Source organism: Herpailurus yagouaroundi, unplaced genomic scaffold (assembly GCF_014898765.1).
Source record: "Herpailurus yagouaroundi ecotype Mexico unplaced genomic scaffold, PumYag 190, whole genome shotgun sequence".
NCBI lineage: Eukaryota > Metazoa > Chordata > Mammalia > Carnivora > Felidae > Herpailurus > Herpailurus yagouaroundi.
The window spans coordinates 20050449-20077898 of NW_024412421.1; the positions used below are offsets into that span (position 1 = coordinate 20050449).

The window sequence follows — 27450 nt, forward strand, 5'->3', positions numbered from 1 at the left end:
GGGCGCTGGAGGCAGAGGCTAGGAAAGCGGTTGGAGGGGGAAAAGGCACATTTTGCTATCATCGCTGAGTGTGAGCTCCAGCTGCTAGAGGTCCGGGCTGAGGGGACAACCAGAGGTGAGGCTTCCATCTCCTGCTGAGGGTTTCTGTGGTAGTTTGCTGTTGCTCAGGAGCTGGAAAGAAGGTGGAGGGAGCTTTCTCCTAAGCCACAGAGCCGGGTGATTGCAAACTGCTTCCTGTGCAGTCTCCTCAACTTGACCTCCTGGGAACAGAGGGTGAATTTCTGTCTCCTCTGGGTGCTTCTGCCACTGCCTGGGAGGTGCCGGCTGCACGGGCTCCTTAGTACAGTGAGGCGGTCAAAGTTAGGATATGTGAGACCTCCTTTCAGTTTAAAATGTCAAATTCTCCTTGAAAAGGAAGTGTCTTTAACCATTGTACGAATATACGGCCCTGCGCTGGTTTACAGGATTTTAGTTACGATTGTAACATTCACACAATCCTCAGGGGACTAGTTCATGGATCTTCACAGCAACCTCTGAGGCAGATACTGGTATCATCCCATTTTGCAGTTGAGGAAACTGAGGCTCAGAGAGATGACCCGTTAAGTTGGTTGTGAGTCAGGATTTTGACCCAGCTTTTCCGGCCTCCTCCTGGCCTTCCTCTGACGCAGAAGGGAGCTCAAAGATCATCCTGTTCACTGCTGTTCTGTGACCTTGCTCTGTGAGGCCCAGGGCTTTTCCTGGCATACCACAGGGAGTTCCCAGCAAACTCGGTTGGGTCTTTTTTTCCCGGGGTCTTTCCCCTGCACCCCAGTCTTCTCCTTCGGGCCTAGACAAGAGGCCTTGGCCTTCTGTCCACTGTCCACCACATTGTTCACCCACTAACCAGTATTTCCTAAGTGTGGTGCTCTTCCAGGCTCTGTGGGCAGCTCTGAGCATGGAAGAATGGCCGGACACAGGTACAGCGAGTCCCGGACACTGGTGTGGGTGGCTCTGGGGGTGCTACAGGAGCCATCAGGGTGACGCCATCCTGCAGAGTCATGCTGGGAGAGTGAGAGTCTAGAGGCCTCAGTAGGGGGCGGGAAGCCCACAATGACAGTGGACATGGTCCACAGTGAGTGGGTAAGAAGTTGAGGTGACCAAGGAGTCGGCCTGGGGAGGTCCCCTGCTTAGCCAGGTCCTCCTTGCACCAAAGCCAGAGGAGCTGGTTCTGCCTTTGTTTGGTGTTGCCTTCCTCACAAGTCCTTCTCTTTGCTTCATAGTGGGAAACACCTGCTGAGCCCTTCAGGGTTCCAGCTATGAGTTTGGGGATGCTGGGTCCACACATTTGGAAGCATGGCAAGGTGGGCCTCAGGGACTGGGGGTGACTATAGCCTTTCCTGTCCCAGCCACTGGGACAACTGTCTCTTCTGATTCCTCTCTTTGACCATGAGTACTGCCATGTGTACACTACTAGAGTCCCTCTGTGTACATGGCCAGATACTATCTCAGAGCTTTGAATCCTGTGCTCTCACCCAGGGCATCAACTTTGTTCTCCTGTCTGCTTCATTCACCCCTCCATATGGTGCCATGGGGACTTCGGGGGGGGGGGGGTGTGGGTAAGCATCTCCAGAGACCCTAGTGACTCCTGGGTACTCTCTATAGATCACAGATGCAGTGTCCAGGGGTCTGTGGCATCATGGAAGTCAAGTTTAACATGACTCCACTGTGACACGAGTAAAGTGATTTCACTTCTAAGCCCCCAGTTCTCCCTTCTGTAAAATGGAGGTACTCACAGAAGCCACATCAAAAGGGGGTTGAGAGGACATTAAAAAGCCATGCACAATGTTTCAGCACTGTGCAGGGCATCGGAATGCTCAATCGATGCTGTGGTGTTCTCCTGCAGATCTATGGGGCTCTGATGACCCTACTATAAACCAGAAGTTTCTCAAGGAAATAGTCCCTAATAAAAAGGTGTGGAAATCTCATAGGAAGGTGTGGAAGACAGGCCTGTTCTCAGCTGATGGGAGGGTGCCTGTTGTGGCACCTATTCCCACTCCTCATCAGACAGTGGGGCTTACAAAGGGCAGAATCAGAACCTCTGGCTTTGGGCCTATGATTGTCAATTCTCCTCACTTGGAGAACAAAAAATGGATGCCATGGATGTCCCTGGAGGAGCCCTCCACTCAAGGCTGGAATTGATGATGGAGGACCTCTCCTACGCAAAAGAAGTAGGCTGCTTGGGGTAAAGGTAGCACTGGTAGGAGCCCTGTATGCCAAGAAGGTCTCCTCCAGGCATAGACAAGAAGATTCCATATAAAGAGTCAGTGGCTGGGTTTGCCCCAGGGGAAAGGGAAGGGCCCAGCTTCCTCATCTCTCCAGGAGTCTTTGGTTCCTGAAGCATACGGTATGAGTAGGAGGCAGATTCCACTGGATGCCATGGGGACCAGGGAAGGTCCCCAGAGAGAAGCCAGAGTGGCTTTGCTGACCGCTGGAGCAGATCTGGGATTGGAAGAAAGAAAGAGGCAGAAAGATGGAGCCCCATGGGAAACATCAAATCCTAAGCTCTTGAGATTGTTATTAGAGCTGCAAGAAGTTGAAGATGGGTGAACCTAGAGACTGGAGGTTGGCAGACACTTCGTGTTTGGCCGCGGCCCAACCCAGGCTAGTGTTGAGTGGTGGGATCTGGAGAAGCAGCAGCCCTGCCGAGCGAGAGGGAGATGTGCACGACCCAGAAAGGACAGCACCTGGGGCTGCTAGTCCCCCCTCTTGTGCTGTGCTCCAGGAAGCCAGTCGCATATGGTTCTCTGAGGTTGAAGATCTGCTCTTAGCATGGAGCCTGGTGTGTGAAGAGTGCTCAGAGGGGTGCTGAGGGAGTGAGTTGGACCAAAAAGGGAACAGGGACCTCTGGTATTGACCATGGGCCAGATTTTCCTCAAAGAAAACAAACTTCAGAGAGTAGGAGAGTGGAGGTTCTATTCTAGACTATCTTATATATTGTAATATTAATAATCCTGCCCCAGTTTTGCAAACTGCAAAACTAGTTCTAAATGGGATCTTTATATGATCAGCCATCCAGTCAACATGTTTGTTGAGCGTCTACTCAGGTTTCATGCAGAACCAGGCCCCACGGGTGCCAGACACAGGTGCACCCACAAGGAAATGAATGTTGATTCAATAACCTCATTTGATCTTTGACAACCCCATTCATTATGCCATTATGGGGACGGGGCTCTGGAAGAAGAAAAAACAAAGGGTGGTGAGCTGGCTGGCCAAGGTCCTACTAATAACCAGTTCGTGACCATACCAAGCGGTTCCTCTGGGTCTCTTGATGGTGACCTCAAACTGACCCCAGATGGCCTAGCAGCTCCCCACTCCAGTTTGGCTCCTACAGAAGTGACTCATTGATGGGGGTTTCCAGTGGCAACTACTGAGTATCCAAGAGAGACACGCTTCAGAAAACTGTGAAACAATGAAAAGCTCTTAACAATTGATTTAAAATCCATTTGGCAATGTAATTGCACCAAAAATAGAAATACCCCCAAGAGGCCAAGGGACCAATCTACACTCCTCATTGCTATTTCTGTCCCTGCACTCATTCTCCAGTCCTGACCATGAGTGCATTTAATCTCTTTCGCAGACCCAGGCTTCAACTCTGTGCTATTTGACACTTTATCAAGAACAAGAACTATGTTTATGAACTGCTTCTCTGCCAGGAACTTTACATTTGTTCTTTGAATTTTGCTATCAATGTACTTAGGTTGATAGGATTATTCCCATTTTACAGATGAGGCGGCTAGAGCATCCTAGGAATACTCAGCTCTTAGGTTTCAGAGATTTAAACTCAAGTCTGTCTCATTTAAAACAAGATGGTCTCCCTACTTTTCTCTGGTCATCAAACTTGTAGGTGACAGGGAAGAGCCTGGAAAAACAGTAAATGCATTCAGTGAAGGAACCAGGACCTTGAAATAGCCTGCAGCCCTGGGGAGCACTGTTCAATAGAACTTTCTGCAATGATGGAAATGTTCCGTATCTGTGCTGTCCAATGTGGTAGCCACGAACCACGCATGACTACAGAGAACTTGAAATGTGGCCAGTGTGACTGAGAAAACAGACTTCAAATTTTATTTAACTCATATTAATTAGCCACATGTGGCTGGGGGCTACTATACTAGACCATACCATAGCTAGCACTATGGGCAGAAACCAACAGGATGACTCTAGGTCAGGATGTGTGTAACTCTTGCCTTTGAGTCATAGGAAGAGGACAGGGAATTGAGAATAACTGAGGGACCCTGATACACCGTGTCCTTGAGCTTCAGTGGATGAGGTCTCTGCAGTCACCTCTAAATGTGGGAGCTAAGACATTAAATCAGAGAACAAAAGGAGGGAGGAAGTGGGCAAGGCAGAGAGGAGAGATGGGGCTTGGAAAGTGGAGGCAGGTACAAGATGGGTTCACCTGAGGACCCAGTCCCTTGTTCCCTGTGCTAAAGCCCCAGTAATGCAAAGGAAAGAAATCTTCTGAGAAAGGAGTGGGTTTCACTGCCAGTTAATAGGCCTGCCCCAAAGGAAAGCACCTTCCAATCCCTCTGCAGGATGCCCTAGACTTCTTATGAGCTTGTGACCACTTTTGTCTGCTTCCTACTTCTTGTTTGCTTTGGAGCATCCAAGCAGCCTATGCCTCATCCTGGGAGCAGGGAAACAAACATCACCGTGGAGACAAAATCACTTGACTCCACTTACAGTGGCTAACGGCCCGTGATTTTCCAGCCTGAAGGACCTTTTGCTTCTGTGAGCATTGCCTGAGAAGATTTGGCCATGGAAAAAGACATTAGGAAGCTGAGGGCAATAAACTGTGATCAGAAAGACTAAGGACAAATCCCTGATGGGGGCATTGGAGGCCACAGTTCGAATAGGACAGCCACACAGGCTGCCTCCAACAGCTCCTCTGCCTCTGGTTTGTAAATGGAAAGCACCCTTAAGCTCACTCTCACCCTACCCTGAAAATCTGGGGAAGCAGGTGCAGCAGCAGAACAAGCTGGACAACTTGCTCCAGAGGGGACTTCTTGCCTTGGGCTTTCAAAGGAGAGGGTGGGTTTACTCTCCTGTCGTCATACTGTCTTGAGTCTGGACTTCAATGGCAGAAGGTCCATAGCAGAACCAGTCACAGGGAGAAAAGGGCCTTTCCAGGAAGTCATGCTGTGAAGTAGGATATCTAATTCCTTCTTCTCTGTTTTGATTATGGAAGAAGAAAGGGTAAGCTTGGGAGGTTTGCAAGAGGCACTCCCTGTGGTCCCCACATAACAGAGCCCTCCATCCCACATGTGGGCCTGGATTTGGGGCAGGATGGGGTCAGCCTTGGTCCCTGCCTGGTGGAGAAAGGCAGACATGGACACAGATGGCCACAGTGTGGTATGTGTAGAGAGCCCGGAGGAGGCCGTGATCCATCAGATTCTTGATTCTGGGAACTACTGTACGTCAAAAGTCCCAGCACATGGTGGTGGCTGTGGTTGGAGCAGACCAATCTGGCTGAGCCAGGGAAGACTTTTAGTGGTATAACCAAACCTGTCTGCCCTGTGGGAGGTGGCCCCATTCTCAAGGCTGTACATTAGGTGAGGCAGACGTGGGTGAGGGTCTAGGTCATTGCAGGGCTATTAATCTGGAGTTGGTTCTGGCCCACCAGATACTCTGAGATAGGGTACATGGAAACCCTAAGGAAGGATCACTGATGATCTGGATTCAAATGTGGACAAAGTCAAAGCCTATCTGCTTTCCTATCAGACACAGTGGGCTCAGTCCAGGCAATCTGCCTGCCACATCCTGAACTAAAAGTAAGGCTCATTGTAATAAGGGTTTCCTGAGCCAGACAGCAGTCAGGGCTATACGACAGCTGGTTAGTGCTCTGTGTTCGAGCAGTATTGTTCTGAAAAAGTGAGAAGGCCTCTGTGTACAGTGACCAGGAAACTTTGCCCTGGCAACATTGGTATAGGGCTGGATTTCCTGAGGGATCTGGGTAGGTTGGGGGTCACTGGGCCTCAAGACTACTGCATTGATTCTAAGAGAGACTGGTTCCTACTCTCGGCAAGAACTTGGGGTACATGTGATGGGTACCACAGGCCCTTCTTCCCTGGCTTGTAGTGTAACACAATCAGTTATAGCCCAGCTGGCAGGGGGCGGTGGGGAGAGGGGCTGTGTAGCCCAGGGCTGACACTGGCCTGGCTGGCCTAGGTATCCTTGTCCACAGTGAGACTCTATGGGTCTTTTGGGCTATGCTATTCCCGTTCTTTTCCAAATGAAGGACTTGAGGACCAAGGCAGGGAAACTGTTCTCTGGACCAAGCAGTGGGCCCTGTCTTAGGAGAGGGGAGTGATGTTCAGGTCTGCGTCAAGGAAAGGAACCTAAGGCAGGGTCAGACCTCCCCTGTGAGCATAGAGGAGGTGACCCTCAAGGTCAGGTTTGACTTGACACCGGCAGAAGCTGCCTAGCTCCTCCTCCCCGACCTGTCAGTCTACCTCTCCCCTTTCTCATTCTTTCCAGGAACTCCTGGGAACATTTTCCAGAAACACATAGGTCTCAGTAGAGCCTACCATGGGGCGCTCTGTGAGTATTTGGTACAGATGCTTTCTACCGCCTCCCCAGTCATGCTTTTTATCGACCGTAAAAAGGGCCATGGGCTGTGATTCTGTGGCAAGAATCAATTTCATAGATGTCAATAAACTACAAAGAGGATTAATTCAGACTGTGAGGCTGAGCATGACAGCTATTTTGGGTCAAGTCCACATTTTGTTCCTGAATGGACTCTGGCTTCTGCATCCTTTCCCCGGTCCAGCTCCTCAGCCTTCATTTTGAGTTCAGCACACTGAGTTTGGCCATGTGCCTATGAGGAAGCCCTGGACTAATTTCTAATCTTGGGGGCTGTTCCCTGACATCTCCTGTTCATTGTAAAAACCAAGCAACATAGAAGAGAATTTGGAAACTTATCAGGCAGAATCCCGCCCCTCCCATAGCAACAAATTCTCTACAGCTTTCCCCTTCCGTCTGGGTCCATGTGTGTGATGGCTGGACAAGGACACTCGCTTTATGGTCTATTTATTCAGTTAATGTTAACTGTGTCTCCATGTGGCCTTTGAGTCTTTGAGCCCATCATTTCCAGTGGCTTCAAAATGTCATAGTCATGTCAAGTGGATAGACATGCATTATTTAATCATTTGCCTTCTGTGCACATTATTGCTGGAAGCCAGGTCACCTGACCTGATTTTGGCTCATAATGTACACTTGCTAGTCCCAGAGAAGGGAGGCACAGAAGTGGAGCCACAATTCAGATGTATTTATCTATGAAACATTTATTAATTGTCTGCTAAAGACAAGGAAGTATACCAGGGAGAGCACGTGGTTTGGGGGGAGTAAGAAAATGTGGTTCTGGATACCCAATTGCTTGAGAGTCTGGGGTCAGAAGACAGGCCTCTGGTGTCACAGGACAAGGAGGGGGATGTTAGGGCTTGTGAGCTCCAAGGAAGCTGTGATGTGCCTGGTTCTGAGAAACTAGGTTCTCAAATAGTTGGGAGTTGTCTTTTAGACATTGGTGCATTCCCGTTTATTTGTCACTGATGGTACGATAATGAAGGTTTTGACTAATTTCCATGAAAAGGCAAGTAAGCAAAGATTCTGGGAGCTTTTCCTATTATCACTTCATTTCTAGTCACGTGCCTTTGGATGTTTCTTGAGTGGGTGGAGAAAGGTTGTGGAAGTAGAGCTGTATGGCTGGGAATTGTGAGAAGCCCAGGAATTTTTCCCAGAACGACTCGCATCCATTATGTGCAGTGGCAGGGGCAGAGGCTAAAACGCGCTGCTTGATAGAAGCATAACTGCTATGTTTACTGAGCTCCTGCTGCAAGCAGACACTGTACTAGGCATGTTGTGCAGGGAAGCACGATTTTCTTTACAACAGTATTTTAAGGTAGGTATGATTCCCTTCACTTTTAAGAAGAGGAGCTTGCAAATTAGACAAGTTAAGTGACTTGCTAGAGGTGACTTAGCAGCGTCTCTTCTCTGGAGCCCGGTAGCTGCACAGTATTTCATGAAACCCTGTTTCTAAAGAGTGGTCTCATGCATGTTTGCCTTTCAAAACAAAATGGTAACCAGATAGCAACCCAGACCTAGGAATGCAAGAGAAATTATATGCAATTATTTTAGAAAGCTCTGTTAAAGTCATTTACTTCCCATTGAGAGTATGTACTTAGAGCTGAGATCGATAAGAATATATGTTTAGGGTTAGTAGTTAAGTTTATTTTTATCATTTTCAAAAGAAACTGTACCTTAAAATTAACATACCACATCACTGGGCTAAAAAACTGATCTCATCTTTACTTTTTTGGCTGGTAGATTAAAGACTTCAGAGTTATTTACAGACTTTCTATTCTGCCCTGAAAAGTTAGGAAGCCAGACCAGAAACTACTGCCCAGCAAATCTCGGTGGTGGAGCGGGTCTGTCCGCTGAACCAGTAGCTGGATGTGTGTGGTGGGCAGAAGAGAATCTGAGGGATCCCACATGAGTTTTCCAAGGGCCAGGGCAGTCTAAGCCTGGTTTTTATTTTTTATTTTTTTATTTTATTGATTTATTTTTTAAATTTTTTTTAACGTTTATTTACTTTTGAGACAGAGAGAGAGCATGAACGGGGCAGGGTCAGAGAGAGGGAGACAAAGAATCCGAAACAGGCTCCAGGCTCCGAGCTGTCAGCACAGAGCCCGACGCGGGGCTCGAACTCACGGACCGTGAGATCGTGACCTGAGCTGAAGTCGGCCGCTCAACCGACTGAGCCACCCAGGAGCCCCTAAGCCTGGTTTTTTTTTTTTTGTTTTTTTTGGTGTTTTTTTTGTTTTTTTTTTTTTTAAGCCTGGTTTTTAAATTTGATTTTGTTTTGCTTGATTACTGCCACAATCCTGATGCATTGCCCTGTACATCAGAGATGTAAGTGTTGTTTGCAGGTGGCATAGACAGAACTATGCCCAAGGTGATGGTTTATCTGATTCTTTCATGGAAACCTTCTTTGACCTCTGACCATGGATGCCTACATGCTCTCGCCACTACCCCTTGGGGCATCCCTGCTTCACATTCAATCCCTGTGCCTTACCATCATCTGTTCAGAGAGGCTTCACTGACTGTTTCCTCTTTAGGCATGTCCACTGTGCCTGTCCCACATCTGTGGGTTGACCTGGAAACCCACACCCTGGAAACTCTGTGAGGAGTCTGGGGATAGAGATGCATTCATGAGTTCTTGGCATACAGAGGGAACTGCATCCCTTTAGAGGAGTAGGTGAGGTCACCAGGGGCACGGGAGGAGGGGAAAAGCAAGACCAGGTCTGTCTCTGGGGAAACCACAGTTAAGCTGTCACTGGAGGATAGAAGGGTTGCAAAGGCTCAGTAGAAGAGGTGGGAGTGGAGTTGGGAAAACACAGTTGCCCCCAGGGTTTTGAGGAGGGAGAGACCTTGTGGTTCTAGAAGGGCTGGGAGCCCCAGGCTGTGTGGGGCCTGCTGGGATTCCTGTTTGCTGTTCCTGTTAAATTTTACCGAAATCTTAAAAATCATAAGCCCTATGCCATGGGGATGAGTCTAAAACTAACTTTTTTTTTTTCCAGTTCACTTTCTTAAACTCATACAATATTATATGATCATTAAAGAACATTTGGAAAGAGAAAGTGGAAAGAAATTTTAAATACCTAAATTTGAACCTTTCTGAACACACCAAATGTTAACATTTTGGTCTATTTTCTTTCAGTGGCTTTTCAGTGGTTTTTCAGTGGCTAAGGGTTTTTAAAACTGTGATTATAATTATACTGTATATATAAATCTGCGCTCAATTTAACATTTATATCCCAAGTACCAATCTATGATGGTCTTTTAAAACGTGGCAAACATCATTCCGATTGGTATAAAGTTCAGCACCCACCTTTTAATTCAATCTTCTTCAGAATATTACTCGTTTCTGTTGTTCTATATGTTCTGGCTACTAGACATCAGGTTCTGAGAATAGTATGTAAATTAATGCCCACAACCGTCTTCATCTTGTATTTCCAATGGTGATCGGTTTTGCCTCAAGTGTCCTGATGCTAGAATACTGAGTGTACAAGTGTTCAGAACAGTTATGTTTTCACAATTGCTCCTATGAATATAAAATTGCCCTTTTTATACTGCTTGATGCTACTTATTGCCTTAAATTGTGCTTTGTCTGACATAGGCACTCAGGCTTTTTCTTTTGTTTGCATTTACCTGGTATAGCTTTGCCCACCCTGGCATTGTTTTATTTTGGGTGAGTCTCTTGTATTTATTTAATCTGGAAGCCTTTGTCTTGGAACAAGGGAATGTTAAATGCTTACATTTATTGTCCTAACCATTGTGGGTAGCCTCCTGTCACCTTGTTTTATGTTTTCTGCATTTCCTTTCTTTTCTGACTTTTGAGCCATAGCTGATGATTTCTTTTATCTTCTTCAGTGATTTGGAAGGGAGACATCTTGTTTCTCACTCCACTGATCTGCATTCTATTGCCTCCAATGAATGTTTTGATTTGTCTCTGTGTTCGGTTTCTAAGCAGCTCTGCTTATCTCAGCCTGGCCTCTTCTCATCTCCTTTGGTGGAGGCGACATCCTTTGTGGAATGGTTTTAAAGGCCCTCTGTTGATTTTTCTTTGTTTGCTCACTCTGGGAAGGGAGTCCCGCATAGCTGCCCAGTCGCGCTTCCTGCAAGATGAAGGGACCATCCAGGCCCCAGCCAGAGGGGGGGTGTGTTTGGTGACGGTGAGGTGGCAAGGCAGGAAGTATCCTCAGCATCACCTGTGGAAGCCCCAGGAAGAGGTGCCTGCTGGCTCTCAGTGGAGAAAAGCACCCTGCACAGACCTGGTCCCAGCTGGCAATGATGAGCTCTCTGCAGAGAGAGGGGCGCAGGGCTGAAGGATGAGAGGGAGAGTGGGGAGACCTGAGCTGGCTGGGTCTTGGCTCTGGCCTAGAGAGGTGGTTCAGAGCCTGTCAGTCTTCTGCATGAAATTTCCTGGGCGCATGAATTATTTGAAAAAATGCTTTTTAAGACTTGTAAAAGGAATTTCAGTGAGGGCTTTTTCAGTGCCTCCATTTGTCTACTCTCTTAACCAGGTATTGCTATAAAGTATTGTATACTAAAATTCTCTCTATGGAGTAATTAAAAGCTTTAAATGACTTGCTTAAATTAAACACTCTGGGGGGCACCTGGGTGGCTCAGTCGGTTAAGTGTCCAACTTCAGCTCAGGTCACGATCTCGCGGTCCGTGAGTTCGAGCCCCGCATCGGGCTCTGGGCTGATGGCTCAGAGCCTGGAGCCTGCTTCCGATTCTGTGTCTCCCTCTCTCTCTGACCCTCCCCCATTCATGCTCTGTCTCTCTCTGTCTCAAAAATAAATAAACGTTAAAAAAATTTTTTTTAAACACTCTGGCATTTTTAAAATTGATGCAAGATAGCTGCTCCTCTGTATTCCCAACACAGAGGTCCCAGTTCTGGGAAGGGCACTGCCACACCCACAGACAAGAGTGGGTTGGGTCCCCAGGAACGGCAAGGTGGGACTGGCTGGGGAGGACAGCCTGCCAGGGCTGAAGAAGGTCTCCAGAGGGAGAACCAGGTTGAGTAAAGCTTTTCTTTTCTTTTTTTCTCCCCCAGCTTTATTGAGATCTTACTGACATACAACATGTTAGTTGAAGGTGTCCAACGTGATGATTTGGTATGCAAGTATGTTGAGAAATGGTTGCCACAGGGCTTTGTCTTCTCAAGGGCCTGGAGGCAGGGGTGGGCCTGGTCTGCCAGCAGTGACCCTCCCCTGACCAGGCCAAGGCTTTCCAAAGCAGGCCTCAGACCTGCTGGTAAGAAGGGAGCAGGGTAGCACATGCAGTGTAGAGTTTTGAGGGGGCTGGCCTGGCTTCTGGGATTGGTGGTAAAACCAAGTAGTGATTTAGAAGAGCTAGACCATTTGTTTGGATACCAAAAGCCCTCACAAATGACAAGTTCCTCTATGCCCAGCATCTCAGCTGATCCTCTGGAATCCCTTGGAATATTTCAGCCAGAATTAAAAAAGCCCAGACAGGGGTGCATGGGTGGCTCAGTTGGTTAAGCATCCGACTTTGGCTCAGGTCATGATCTCACAGTTCATGGGTTTGAGCCCCATGTTGGGCTCTGTGCTGACAGCTTGGAGCCTGGAGCCTGCTTCAGATTCTGTGTCTTCTTCTCTCTCTACTCATCCCCCACTTGCTCTCTCTCTCTCTCTCTCTCTCTCTCTCAAAAATAAATAAACATTAAAAAATATTTTTTAAAAGAGGGTCCAGACAAGCAGGTTCCAAGGAGGCCTCGAGACTGGGACAAGTCCAGGCCTTGGCCAACAAGATCAAGCTCATCCCTCTAATCTCCATGTTGTTCCAGGCCCACATGGTCAGGATGGCCACTACCACATCCTTGGAGTACCTGATGAGGGAACTGAGGTCCAGAGATAGATACATCCAAAATCACTCAACAGGCCAATCCCAACTCCTTTCAGTGTCCCAATATTTCAACCTATTTGCTTTTTCCTTTCTATATGTGTTGGTGTAAAACCCTGTGACTTAGATGTTAACATCTGGGCCGAGAGAGAGAGAGAGAGAGAGAGAGAGTGTGTGTGTGTGTGTGTTACTCCCCCTCGTCCCCCATGAGAGTTGGTCACTCCTTCTCTGTGCCTTTAGTGTTCTCTGCTCATCTCCCCATTGTACCACTTACTTTGCTGCACTATAATTATCTGTCTGTGTTTGTTCTCCTTGTAGGAGGCAGTACCTAAGGGCAGGGACTTTGTGCCACTCTTTGTATACAGTAGACATACATGAATTTTGTTAAATGAATGTTGATGAATTCATAATTCCACTCACTGTATATACATAGGTTACAGTGCTTTGGTCCAATTAAATGTGCAATTCTTTTTTGATCAATTAATTTAAAATTATGTTCAACTGAAGGTTAACAACTGGAAAGCTATTTTGCTCAGCATGCCACGCCTGTGGAGGGTGTGTCTACTTGGACCACACTTCATGGTGCTTCATGGTGCTCCTTGTGGCAGCATGCTCTAATTGCAGGCAAAGCATCTCAAGAGCAGGTCTTTCAAACAAAGCATGTAAAGGAAAAACATCTTCAGTGAGTGCACCCAACACATTTCTGCAATATACCAGCCTCTGCCTCCTTCACTTTCATGCTGCTATCTCAGCTTCCACAGCTGGACCTGTTCAGATGTGATGTGAGATAAGGTTGCCTGTAGAAGATCCCAATTTGGCTCACCTGCTGGGCTACATTATTCCAGAGGTGTGAGGAAGCACCTAGAAGGTAACATCATGAGGTAACCATGTTCATTTGCACATTTCCTACAGTGTATTCCTTGTTCTATTTTGGAATTGAGTAACCCCCTATGGACAGGCACTGTGTTTCATTCACTTCCATCTCTCCATTGCCTGGCCACAGGGCTTAGCACACAGTAGTGTTACATGCGTGAGGAAGCTGTGAACACTTGCTGAGCACCTACTGTGTGCTAGGCCCCGAGTTGGGGGCTGATCACAGGAACATCTAAGAATTGACCCTCGGGGTCAGAATGATGAGGTAAAAGGGACTTGGCTGGTAAAGTTATTCTGCAGTAACATCAGCTGTATTTCCTGATGCTCAACCATTCTAAACATCTATACCTTTAGTATTATTATTTTGATTTTCCAGTTTGATTTTATCCTTCAGAAGTCACCATTCCACCCTGTTGTATTCAGTGTCTGACACACATTAATCATTATGGGGTCAGTGGCCAGAGGAGTCCTTGACATTCTATTACCAACTGTGTGTCATTTCTCATTAGCAATACGTTTAAAATCCCTAGGGACTTATTCCTGGATAACTTGTCAAAATTTCTGTGGCCTTGCCCACCAGTTTATTTATCCTTCCAGAACTGTGGAGGGCACCTGGAACCCTACCATGACTTTCTAGAGAAAACATAGTAAGCACCATGATCTCTTTCATCTTCTATCATCTTGCACATCAGAACTCCTCCTTTACTCATCAAGGGGTTCTCTCAAAGCTGTGCAAGTTCCCTCCCCATTGCTTCACATCCTTCACAGAACCGCAGGTGCCTCTTGAAAGAAGTGCCCCATCTGTTCCCCTCTCCTTTCCCACCTTTGTTTTCCACTGTTATTCAAAGTGTAGCCGTGGAGAGAAATCTGGTGGTCAGCAGTGACTGCAGCCAGTAGAAAAGATATATTTTTCTTCTAACCCCCCTAAGGAGATTAGGTTTGGTTTCTGGTCCCTGCATTTTGCAGAGAAATGAACACAATGAATTCAAGATGGCAAATTCAGAAAAATCTCCTTTTGTGAAACAAGCTCTCTGCGTGGGAGGGGGCCACTGGCTGACAGATGCTGCATGGGGTTTGTTTGCAATGACCCTGACTCAGGCCCTCACCACCACTCAGGGATGTCACTGGGAAATCATGGACCAAAGGATGACACTGCCTGCTTCCTGGAGCACAGAGAAAAGGACTGAGTCCTGTGGGCAAGGCATCTGCCCCCTCCCCCACAGAAAAAGTCCTCCTAAGCTTTTTGCCTGGGTTTGAGCACTGCAGCTGTGCTTGGCATCTGCGTTTCCTGGCAGCCCATGCTGCCTGCCACTTGATACAGTCAGCAATGCTGGTAGCAGACCTCCCACCTGGCTCTTGCCTAGGGCTTTTGTGAAGACCAAATGAAAGAAAAGGCTATGCATATTAGATAGCAAAAAGCACTGGTAGGAATGCTAGACTGCGGTCTGGCCACAGTCTCCACAAACTTTGGCTTTGGGCATGCTTGGTGAGCCTGCTCCTCACTGCAACAATATGCCCAAATTCAATGAGATGCTTCAAACTGGTGCTTTCAGATTTCATATCCCATCTTTTTCCTGTGAACTTTTTTGTTTTTCTAACACTTGTTAGCCTATATCCAAGGCTTCTCAAACTCTTCTTTCTAAACATCTGTTTCCTACTGAAAACCTCTTCTCCATTTCAGGACTCCCAGAACACATCATTGGCATTCCCAGCCCTGTTCATTGGATCACAGCATTTCCCTGTCTTCCCTCTGTACCATACACACTCCTCAGAGCCTCTCCATATTGTACCCACTCCTGAACACCAAGCAGAAGACCTCTATGCAAGTTGATCAACAAATCATTTTGCCCTCTTTCAAAATAAGTTACTGGGTTCCTGCTGACCTTGAACCAGGGAGGCAATGATCACAATGGTTAAGAGAAGATTTTGCAGTCAAATTTCCTGGGTTGGGATGCTCGTCCCACTCCTTACTGCTTCTGGGACCTTGGGTAAGTTACTTGAAGTATGTGAACATTGCTTTCCTCAGCCATAAAATAGGAATAATAATGGTAGCTTTTATGCATATAAGTTGCTAAGCACAATGCCTGATGTACTGTAAGCACTCCATTAAGAAAGGCTAGTATTACCCTAAGAAATTTCATATATGTTGTCATGTAATAGCCATAACAGCCAAGGAAAGTATGTTTTATTGCTCCAGATGGGAAACATGAGGCTCAGAAAGGTTAAAGCACTTGCTCAAGTGCTTGCTCACATATTGGTTGTGAAGCTGAGATTCAGATTCAGGTCGGGGGGCTGGGATCTACAGCTTTAGCCAACTGCCATAGTCAATGCACCGTAGTCAAGCCTCTTGTGTTTACTTCAGCCTTTGTTCCTTCGTTCACTCTACACATGGGCATCTCCCTTCTCCCCAGCCAGACCCTAGGTTCTTCCAGAGCTGCATTTTCAAAATGCAGCATTCGGCATTCATTGAGTGAACAAGAGTGAATGGATGGGAAAAATCCATTTCAAGATCAGACCCTATCCCAGGAGAACTTAGTAATGGTACTTAGGTCCCTGGAAGTCATGGGTGTCTCAACAAAATCAGGGGTGAGCCTGGCCTCCAGGCTCTTCCCCACCTCAATACACCCACCACACTTTTTTTTTCAATGTTTATTTTGAGAGAGAGAGAGGGAGTGAGTGAGCGCGAGCAGGGAAGAGGGGCAGAGAAAGAGGGAAAGAGAATCTTAAACAGGCTCCATGCTCAGCATGGATACCGACATCTAGTTTGATCCCATGACTGTAGATCATAACCTGAGCCAAAATCAAGAGTCGGATGCCTAACCGACTGAGCCAATTAGGTACCCACACCCACCACACTTTGACCCCAGACATCTGACCATGTTGCTCTCCTGCCAAAATATTTCTAGGGATTCCCCACAATTTCTGTGTGACTAGTCAGTATTTTCTCTAGAGTTCTACATGCTTTGTTAACATAAGTCTTTTTTTTTTTTTTAATTTTTTTTTTTCCCAACGTTTATTTATTTTTGGGACAGAGAGAGACAGAGCATGAACGGGCGAGGGGCAGAGAGAGAGGGAGACACAGAATCGGAAACAGGCTCCAGGCTCTGAGCCATCAGCCCAGAGCCTGACGCGGGGCTCGAACTCACAGACCGCGAGATCGTGACCTGGCTGAAGTCGGACGCTTAACCGACTGCGCCACCCAGGCGCCCCTGTTAACCTAAGTCTTCACTGAGCTTAACCTATATTTCTTTGGTCCAGAAAGCAAACTTTTGGAAGAGAACTAGATATTCAAGGACAGCAGCAATGTGCTCCCTCAGAGCTATGCAGTGAATGGACCTATCACCTGCTGTAAGAGCCAGGAGAATATGATCCTTCTGGGGCTATGGTTTCTAGATTGATGTCCCATCTATTTTTTAAAGCAAAGCTGCATGTAAAGTGCTCTAACCACTAAGGTCAGAATGTCAGAACTTTAGGATAAATATGACGGAGAACAATGTCCATTTTGGTTCTTAATTTATCATCTCAGGAAAGAAAGCTCACGTATGTTAATGGGAGAGAGAGAAGAACCTGACAGACGGTGTAATATGCCCAAAGTTACTGAGACCCTACATTTTGGTGTAGGCACAATCAGATGAAACTGTCCTTTCAACCTTTTTCAGAGACAAAGCAAAGATGCAGAATGCAGCAGTGAAACTGTAGAAAAGAGTGAAAATATAAAATAATATCAACAGCACATGTTTGTATATGTCTAGAAAGAAATTCTATAAGTTAAAAATACAAACATAAAACAATTGGAGAAAAGACCACGGAGATTCCGAATGGAAAATTCTCTATTAAACAACCACAAGTTCTCTATTAACATTTGAAATTTCATTTCATCAAAGCTACCATCTTTTGAGTACCTACTATGTATGAGATGTTTTATTTGCATTATCTAATTTAGTCCTCACCACAGCCTGCAAGAGTGGTGGTACTATCTCCATTTTACAGAGGAGGAGATTGACAGTGTCTTGATCAAGACCAATGGATGGCAGAATGGCTTTGACCTCACATAGGTCTGACTCTTGTCCAGGATCTTTCTCCTAGAGCATAAGGCTTACATTTCTCTGAGGAATCTTGGAATCCAAGAGACTCAGAGTTCTTGGGTCCTCTGTTATCAGTACACACTAATCATTCTCTTCCTCAACTTGTTAGCAGAGGTCAGGACCTGTGCATAATGCAGTTAGCTAATGTGTTTACCCATTGTGTACTTATGTAAGTGGCTTGAAGTCTTTCCTCAGTTTCATTTTCTGTCAGAAAATTGGGGCCACATCAAGGTAGTTCATGAGCTTCTACTGAGCATGCATTTTCAATCATCTTTTAAGTAGTAGTAAATCCTTTCCTTCATGTATTTGAAAATTGTCTGCTTGTTCTCCTTCTTGTTGCCCCTGTCTTGTAAGATTCTAGAAGTCTCCTCTGATAATAATATTGAGTACTCCTCTGATAGCTAATACTGAAGTCTCCTCTGATAGCTAATATTGAGTACTCACTATGTACCAGCCACCGTTCTAAGTGATTTGACTCAACCAAGGAGGTAGGTTCTATTATCATCATCATTTTACAGGTGAGGAAATGGAAGCATAGAGATTAATCAACTTGTCCAAGGTCACACAGCTTAAGTGGTAAAGCTAGTATTCATCTCTGGCTGACTGATTACAAAACCTACTTTGCTAAATACCTTAGTTTGTGAAGAACATTTTCTCCTAAATGGAAGCACTCTAGAGAAGTGTTATGCAGTAGAAATGAGTTACAAATGCAAGACATGTATATAATTATTAATTTTCTAGTAGACACATTAAAAGGAGAAACAAGTGAAGTTAATTTTAATATATTTTATTTAACTCAATATATCCAAAATAATATTTCAACTTATACTATTAACATTATTAGTGAGCTATTTTATATATATTTTTCATACTAATTTTTCAAAATCTGGTGCCTCAATTTGGACTAGCCACATTTCAAGTGCTCAACAGCATATGGCTACTATATTGTACAACACGGATATAAGTGGGCATTCTTCTTTTCCCATTTAATCTATTGTTTCTCTTTCAACTTAAGTTTTGCATTAAGATTAGATCTAAAAAGTCTCTGTTAATGGAAACATGCCCTTTGGATAATTTGGTGAGCAGAGCAGCAGTTGAGTACAGTGGAGAGAAGAAATTTTAGGAATTAAAAAAACCTGGGTTCTAATCCCCCTCTTTGCCACTAACCAGGGCTGTGTGTGGCTAGTGGCAACACTCAATTTCCCTCAGCCTCTTTCCTTATGTTAAAAAAAGAGATGATGGTTTATGATTATTAACGTTCTTTCCATTTCTAAAAACTCTTAAAATTTTTTAATGTTGAGTTTTGAGAGTGCGTGAGTGAGGGAGGGGCAGAGAGAGTGGGAGACACAGAATCTGAGGCAGGCTCCAGGCTCTGTCAACACAGAGCCTGATGTGGGATTCGAACCCACAAACTGTGAAATGACCTGAGCCGAAGGTGGGCGCTTAACTGACTGAGCCACCCAGGTGCCCCTCTAAAGACTCTTTCTGCTTCCAGCACACACCCTTGTCAGCGTTTCTGTATCTGTTTCCACTTTCCATTTAAGATTCCGATATGACAGGGCTTATCCCATGTTGGATTGTGTTCACTATGCAGAGCTCTGTGCCTGGCACATTGCAGGTCTAGGAAATATTGAATGAATGAAAGTCCTGTTCTTTCAGTGACCCTGGAGTTTCCCAGTTTTTGCCAGAATAACTATAGCAGCCTTAGCAATTAATTACAATTTTATTTCCTTTCTCATATTGGCATAAAATCTTGACAATCTAAGCTTACTGAAGGGTTACAGCCAGAATTAAAAACCATTTCCTGATCCTGTTAGAAAAGGAGACAGTACTCAGCTGTAGGCATGGCTTCCTAGAGACCCCCACGAATGGCTCCCCTCTTAATACATGCTGTTCTGATGCTGAGGAGAGTTAATTAATGACTCTAAATAAGAAAACAATCAAATCTGTCTGCAGTCATATGAGTCAGAACAGACCCGGATGGGAGCCAGGTCCTTGGCCTCCGAGTGCACTCGGGAAAAGCAATAGCAGATTTGCTGCATGCATCAGAGTCCTGCAAAGCCCGAACCTAAAAGGGGAAAGAAAGACTCAAAATGGACAGGAGACCTAGCCTGATGTGAGGCATTTTCTTAAAAGGTGAGGCCCCCTTTCTATGCATTGTGCAGACTGAGGTCAAGAGAGGAGAAAAAGCAAATCTCTTGCTCTCTACTCTCTTTAGACACCTAAACTAACAGCCACTGAATGGGGAGTTCTCAGGCCCAGGTCACTTGTGTGTGTGGCAAGATTGGGGCAGTTGGCACTGCCACCCTGGGAGGACCAGAGGATGTGTGGCCTGAAGCCTATCACACCCCAAACTTGCCAACCTGCAGGAGTCGTGCAGCCACATATGTAGGCAGAACACTGGTTATGATGACACGAGGGCAGGAATGTGGCACTTCCCTGGGATTAGCTGAGGCTCACAACAATGAAAACTTTTATTTTGGTGTTAAAGACCTTGCTGTAAAAATCTGAGAGTGGGAATAGGGAGAAGGAGCCTCTTAACAATATCCAAGTGTCCTCAGCATTGGAACAGGACACCAGCAAATAAATATAAGCCCTATTTCTTTGGCTCTACGTGTACTCTGTGAAATAATAACAGCCTCCTCATTCCCCACCCCCATTCTTGCAGATTATGAAAAATACATTTTGCTGCCATCCAAGCTTGGCTTCTTGTGAAATTGTTCCACTCTGGAAAGAAAACCCTGGGACACTAGCCATCAGGGTCATTGTACTCCTTTTTCTCCTTCTTTACCTATAACCAAGTACAGGCAACAAGCCTTTTGTCAGAATAATATGTAAAGTATTGTGGTAATATCCTTGATACATTTGAAAGGATTTTTTATGGCTTATGTCTGAATCTTTGTTGGTCCCCAATCCTTTCCTCTAAAAGTTGGTTAGAATCTCATATAGGACAGTCCGAAACTTCAATTTTGCTTCTACGATAGCAGTAGGAAAAAATAATGGTAAGAGGAGACTCTGGAGTTTAAGAGATCCAGTTTGGAATCTAAACTCTATTCCTTCTGATCCGTGTAATCATGGGCAAGACCCTTTCCTCCCAAAGCTTCATTTCCTCTTCTTGAAAGTGGAGACACCACCACCACCACCTACCTCATAGGACTGTGAAGATTAAATACATTTGAAAAGCCTGACTCAGAAATGTTGTTTCTTATTATTAGCTTGTAATTCTTTAAATAGGGTTTGCCAATGGGTTTGTTTGAAGCAATACAATAAAAGCCTCTGCAGCTCTGTTTCCTCCTATTTCTTTCTGTGATGAGCTTTGGGGAAATCCTTACAGAAGCCTTGGTCCTCAGAGCTTCCTTCTATTCCCTGCCCTGAATCCTGCCTTCTCCACTAGTGGGTTGAGGCCAGAGTTCCAGAACCTTGGACAGCTCCACTCCTTCTTGGCTACTGGCAACCTGAGAGAACAGGAGGGATTTAGTGGATTTTTCCCACAAAGGCTGTATTAATACTTGGATTTAGGAATCCCACTCGTTCATTCTCACTCACAGCATGCATACTATTTGCTTGCATCCTCAGATTCTTCAACACGACCAGCACTCCTAAAAAAATTTTGAGGAGCTTCTCCTCTTCATGAACCTGTTAACTACACCCATAAATAAGATTTACTAACTCTTCAGCCCCTTTACTACTCTCCTGTGAACTCCAATAATTTTTTTGAGCCCAAGAACAGAAACACCACCCACATCTTCCTGTATCTGCTGATATTTAATTTGTTTGGCTTTTGTACAAGGATTAAACATTCTTGATTAACTTCAAGTGAAAGTAATAATGTATGAGCATGAAGAAAGGTTTTACAAGACAAAGAGATTCAGGTATGAATTAAAAGAAACATAAAATAATGTTACTGCCTGTAGGTGATGTTAAGTGCCATTCTCTAATCAGAATAAGCAGGTGGTTCAATTTATGAGATAATTTAGCTTTTCACTCTTTCATGCAGAATGCAACACACATATGCAGTCACCTTCTGAACAGGCAAGGAAGAGATTAGGTCCTATTTTTACTTTATGATACTGAGTCATGTAGTTCAATGCAAATCACATGGATGCTAAAGTAAGAACAATACTAGGTATTTAAATACCTCCTTTCCTTTAAGGAGCTCTAAAGATTTTGTGGCTGTGTGAAATCTCTTCAGAGCAATTCTGGGAGAAGAGACACATGTCACCAGGCAAGCATTTAAGACAGAGCATATTTCATCCATCTCCCCTACTCCCGTTAGATCTAGGAGAGCCAGTGTTGGCCAGTTCTTTGTACTTAGTAATAGCCTTCTGATTTCTGCATTTTCTGGGCCACATTTTCAACAAGGTAAAAGAAGGCTTATCTTTCAAAATACATTATTGGCGGGGCACCTGGGTGGCTCAGTCAGTTAAGCATCCAACTTTGGCTTGGTCATGATCTCACAGCTCATGTGTTCAAGACCCACACCAGGCTCTGGGCTGAGAGCTTGAAGTCTGGAGCCTGCTTCAGATTCTGTGTCTCCCTCTCTCTCTGACCCTCCCCCACCCCCACTCTCTCAAAAATAAACATTAGAAAAAAATTAAACAAAAATATGTTATTGGCTAATAATGAGGAAGAGAGGAGGAGAAAGTGGAATAAGAAGGGGAGGGTGGGAATCATAGTAGGAGAGGAAGAGATAAGAAAGATGCTTAAAACTCCCTGAACTTGATAAGTGTTTTCCATGCATTTTCCTCACAAATGGATTTGATGTCCATCCCCAATTGGATGGAAACTTGGACAAAGGCCTTTTGGCCCTCTTCAAATACTTCTGTATGGGCAAGGACAGTAGCAATTTCACTGCTTGGACTAGTTTGAAGTCACTTCCATTAAGAATATCAACTTAGGACTCGAAAGGCTGACAGGGAGCCCCATATGAAAGGGTTTGTGATTTTTACCTAACAGTGCCCACACCCACCCTGAACCTCCACACTCAGGGAGAGTGTTAGTTGCAAATTTACTACTTTTCCCAGTAGAGGTCGCTGTGGATACTGGCAGTGGATACTTCAGACTGGATCAGGCAGGGCTGGGCTGGATGGTGGCTCCACTGTCTAATAATGGGTTTTTCTGTGGTTGCACTCAAAACTGTCTAGCCCCTCATCCTATGGGAAGGGGGTCTCTGGTGGGTATTGTTTCAAAGCCACACAACACCTTTGCTGTAAAGTACTATGAAACTGAGGTCACTCACTGGGAATGGGCAGGTCTGGGAGGGCTGTCATCCTCTAGGGGTGTCCACTCATAGTGGTATCTGTGTGCCACACTCATACCCTCTCTGTGAGTATACCTGGTATTACTGAGAGGCCACCTGCCACTGACTGGCAACCCCAGACCTATAGACCTTCCAGGCATGGAGGCCAAATTGAGGAAATTTCCTTGCCACAATATCTTGCACCCCAAAATCATAAAAGACTATGCTGATGAGCCCCCCAAGCCCCACTTGGAAGCTCACGTGGAGAGGTGGGGTGAAATTCTGGGCCTCAGGGCAACCCCTTGCAGCAGGATAAGATTTCTGAGGGATGGGAAGGGCAGGGCAATGGTGGAGATGTTAGGGTCTGATCTGAGACCCCAGAAAGGCTGACGAGGGCTCCACATACTTGTGATGTCCTATCTTCTAGGCCACACCCAAGCATGCAGTTTAGGCCCAAGGCAGCCTGAAGCTACCTTCACCCTGAGGGCACCCACTGGAACCCTAAATTATTACTGTGGCTTTAGAGTGGAAGAGACAACCAACCTGCCCACACCCCCAACATCTAAGGTCAGCAGAGAGTGGTTCCTCCTCCCACAAGCACACACAGACAGATTCACAAGCTCATCATGACACACACATGAACATTGGAGCACACACTGGCAATTCACACAGTCATACACGTTAATATTCACACTCTGACCCACATCATCACCCATGCAAACACACGGTGACACATACACTCGAACCCGAAAATCAAACCTGACCTAACATGGTTGATGGAGCGTAGCGAGATCGAGTCAGGATGCCTCTCCAGACCCCGGTCCATCTATATCTCCTGAATCCTGGGACCCTACCCTCCAGGCGGAGCCCCCTGCCTGTCCGCGTGCGTCCTCGTGGCCACAGATCTTGAATGTCCCCCAGGAGGAACCCTGGTTACCACTGCACACACTGCAACCTGGGGTGCCCGGCCAGCGTTAGGGGGTGATGTGCGGGAAAGAAGGATGCAGGGCATAGTACCGAGCCAGGGCGCAGCCGCCTCCTCCCTCGGGATTTTCCATGCCGGCTCGCGCAGGCCCGAGAGAAGCTAGCGCGCTTTGTCTCCCGCCCGGCTCCCGGCGTGATTCCGCGGAAGCTCTCCTCGCCGCGCCCGGAGCCCCCCCTCCCTTAGCCGCGCCCCCAGCCCAGCGGGTGGCGCAGGCCCGCCAGTGCGGAGACCGCCGCTTTGTCCTAACGAGGATGCCTGGGCCGAGCGCAAAAGCCCTGTTCGCGAAGCGGCCGCCGCGCGCCCTGGAAGCAGGTTTCGGTAGCCGGATCTGGGGCGCGCCCCGCGTGGAGCCGAGCAGTCCCAAAGGTCTGGAGGCTCAGGGGGCGTCTGCCTGGAGCTTCGTAGGGCTAGAGAGGGGACCCGCCCCGTTCCGCCCCGCACGTGCCCATCCGCGTCTGGCTCCCTGCCGCGGTGCAGGAGCCGGGTCGCCGGGCGGGGCGGGACTGAGCGGGACAGGGAGGGTCTTCTCGACTTGGGCCCCTGACCTGGATCCAGGTAGAGAGGGCCTGAGAGGTAAGGTTCAAGTAGGGGGAGGTCGGGTGGATTCCCTGCACCCTTCTTACTTTCCCCCACCGCACATCCACACCCAGGCCACTCAGACCTTAGGCGCGGGGCCCCGAGCATGGAGGACCCCAAGAATCCGTCAGTGCCTTCCTGTGCCAGCGACTTCAAGTATTGTGGGGAAGGGTCTCCCCGGCTCTAGTTCCTCACGTCCCACTCCCCTCCCCCAATAACCGAGGCGGGTCCAAGTGGGAGGGGGAAGAGTCCCGTCTCCATCTCCATCCCGTTTCTCCTCTTCACAAAAACCTAGGCTTCGGGAGAGGGGTGGGCACGGAAAGGATCTTCCTGACATCGCAAACAGCCCCTCCTCAATAAGCCCAGGAGGGTCTGAGCAGAGGAGGAGCAGTTTCCCGGTGTCATCCATCACATCCAGACCCCCTTTGTAACCTCAAGCAGTACAGGTGTTATGGGGAAGGGTCCCCCTGCCTCTGGACCTTTCATCCCATAACACTCCCTCCCATCCTCAATAATCCAAGCAGCCTCGTTATCAGGCACAAGGGTGGGGGAAGGCTCCAAGCTCCCCAACGCCCCCTCAGTAGAGACGGGGGGAGTTCCCCCAGCCTTTGCCCCTCACACTCGAGAATCCCCTCTACCATAGAACAAAAACTAACGCAAGCTGCTCCGACTTCAGGCGACAGGCCACAGAGAGGCCCGCAAGGAGTCAGTCAGCAGCTCTCCGGGACAGATGGTGTTGAGGGCGGTGAGGAGAGGTCCCATCAACTCCCCAGGCCCCCTCATCTCAGTTCATTCCGTCCCCAATAAAACAAAAGAGAATCCAGCAGCACCGACCTCAAAGAGGAGGGAGGGCTGTCAGCGCTCGGCAGCGCAACGAGCTCCTCTGCGCTCCTCACTGCCCCGGCTTTCCCGCGGTGGCTCTCGCGGTGACGGCGGCGGCGGTGGCGGCGGCGGAGACCGCGGCTCTCGCGTCGGGAGCCTCCCTCGGACTCAGCACCTGGAGCGGCGAACAGCTCCGCGCCTCATTCCGCTGACTCCGCCTCCCCTGCGCGGCCGTAGCCAATGGAGATCCTGGCCACGCCCAGAAGGCCGCCCATTGGGGGCGCCTTCTCCACTCTCTTCGGCCCAGCCGGCGGGTTTCTCTAGCTTTTCGTCAAGACCGCATGCCCTAGAGACTGTCGGAGTTTTTGTACTGCCTTCTGGAACTCGTAGTCCTTTAAGGACACGAAGGGGGCTTATGCCGCGGGCAGGTTACCGGGGGTGGACTGCATTTCCCAGGGTGCATGAAGAAACCGAGGCGCTGAGGAGGGCGGGAGGACTGTTTCCATAGCAAAGGCGGCTGGTTGGGGCCGGCTGACTGAGAAATGGGGCAGGCCGCGGGACCCTCGGATTGTGCGTGACTACCGGCAGCCTCTTGGGAGGCCGTTTCGATTTTTTTTTTTTTTTTTTTTTGTCCTCGGCACCCTCCACGGGACTCTGGGCCTCAGTTTTCCTACCTGAGAAGAAGGGTGTGGAGCCGTCCCCCTGCCCACAGTCCGCGGTGATGGGGCAAACCGAGGTCGAGCCGCTCTGGTTTGCCCAGAAAAGGTGAGAGAGGACGGAGGAGACCTGTGGCTTGAGAGTGTGGCATTCTGAACTTTATCGCTTTAGTTTTGTCTCGAACTTATAGAGGAGTGCTTTACTTTGGTCATATCCCTTGAGCCGTCAAGGTCTTATCCAGTCTTCCCATCCAGGATTCTGGTCTCCTTACGCCATCCCTGATACGGCAACATTTTCCCCAGAGTAGCCAGAGGGCGCTACTCCTCATTATCTATGGAATTAAGCCCACACTCCTCTCAACATTGCTCTAAGGGCCCTTCTAAATCTGGTCTCCACCTTGTTCTTGCGACACTCTGAACTTCTTTTGGTGTCTGGGAAGTCTTAACCACCCGTTTTCTCTCACTCTGGTGGTTCCCTCCACCCTTGTATTCAGCTAACCCCTCACATTCTTCAAGCCCCAGCCTAGACGTTGCGTCTTCTGTGAAGCCTTCCTAGATGTCTGGCTCCATATTAGGTATTCCACCTTGCATATGAGCAGCACCCTCTACTTCCCCTATTCCATTTGTGTGCTTATGTATCCATCTTCCACATGATAAGATCCACAGAACAGGGGCCATGTCTATATTATTCATAGGTATAAGCCAGTGCCTATAGTGTCTGACACATAGTAGGTACTCTGAGATATTTGTTGAGTTGAAAATGAATTGAACACTAATTGAATTTTACTCACACCTCCGTGCTCTTAATTTCCTAAGGTTGTGTATTTTCCATTGCTGAAAACGTTCAACTAGAGGGATGCCACCCTCATGAGGAAATGTTTGTCATTCATATAATGGATTGGAATTTTGCCTGAGTGCTTTGAGAGTCCTTAGAATTCTATGACACTAGGGATTCATAGATTCATGCTGATCATTACTTGGAAGTCTTGTCAGTTCTCCACTAAAGGTCATCAGTTCTTCATGTTCCCCTATTTCTAGCTGTTTGCCCTTCTTTCTGTGCCTAAATTCCCTACCTCCCACTCCCTTTCTGGGAAAGATCTTCTGCCCCTGTCAGTTGTGAAGCAATGACAGTCTGAGATGCCTGCCCTTCTTTCATTCTCTGCTCAGCATCATAGGGCCCTGGTGGTGATGTCCCACCTTGCTAGTTAGTTTTTTTTTTTTTTTTTTCCTGAATCTTTTTCCACTCAGGGCTCTGGTGTTGGCCAGATGGTCCAATTAATCCCACACATGCTTCATATGTCACCCCACCAGACTTTTGGGTGTATTTCAGCTAAAGCATTCTTGGGAGAATATATGGGTATAATTAATTCATGGCCAAAGAAATAACCAGGGGGACTGTTACCCTGAACCTGTTTCAAACCCAAGAGACAGATCCTGAGAAAAAGCAACGCTGTCATCCTTGAGTTGATGATATCCACGGAGGGAAGGCTAGGATGGGGGAATGAGTAAAATGGGTTGCATTTGGGGAGGAAATAACAGGACCTCTAAGAGGCATGGCAGAGGGATTTTGATCCAGACAAACCATAAGGGAAGGCCACTGGAGCTGGATAAACAAATGGGGCCTCTTTACTGAAGATGAGAAAACTATAAGGAGGGGGAAGAAATAGGATTTGTGCTGACACAGAGTGCCTAGTTCTCTGGATGCAGTGAGAGCAGAGGTTTTTGGAAAAGTAGGTGGGGGAAGATTAGGCC

At 47.1% G+C, this 27450-nt stretch overlaps 2 protein-coding genes across 4 annotated transcripts in view; one reads left to right on the forward strand and one right to left on the reverse strand.

Moving 5' to 3' along the window:
- SMPD3 (sphingomyelin phosphodiesterase 3) overlaps positions 1–25232 on the reverse strand; it is an 83671-nt gene extending 58439 nt beyond the window's left edge. For both annotated transcript variants that reach the window (XM_040442903.1, XM_040442904.1), the window contains exon 1: positions 25055–25232. The gene's annotated coding sequence lies outside the window, so the exon portion shown is untranslated. The remainder of the gene's footprint in view (positions 1–25054) is intronic.
- Positions 25233–25339: 107 nt separating this feature from the next.
- The window catches only part of ZFP90 (ZFP90 zinc finger protein), a 121071-nt gene continuing 118960 nt past the window's right edge, over positions 25340–27450 (forward strand). For both annotated transcript variants that reach the window (XM_040442909.1, XM_040442910.1), the window contains exon 1: positions 25340–25807. The gene's annotated coding sequence lies outside the window, so the exon portion shown is untranslated. The remainder of the gene's footprint in view (positions 25808–27450) is intronic.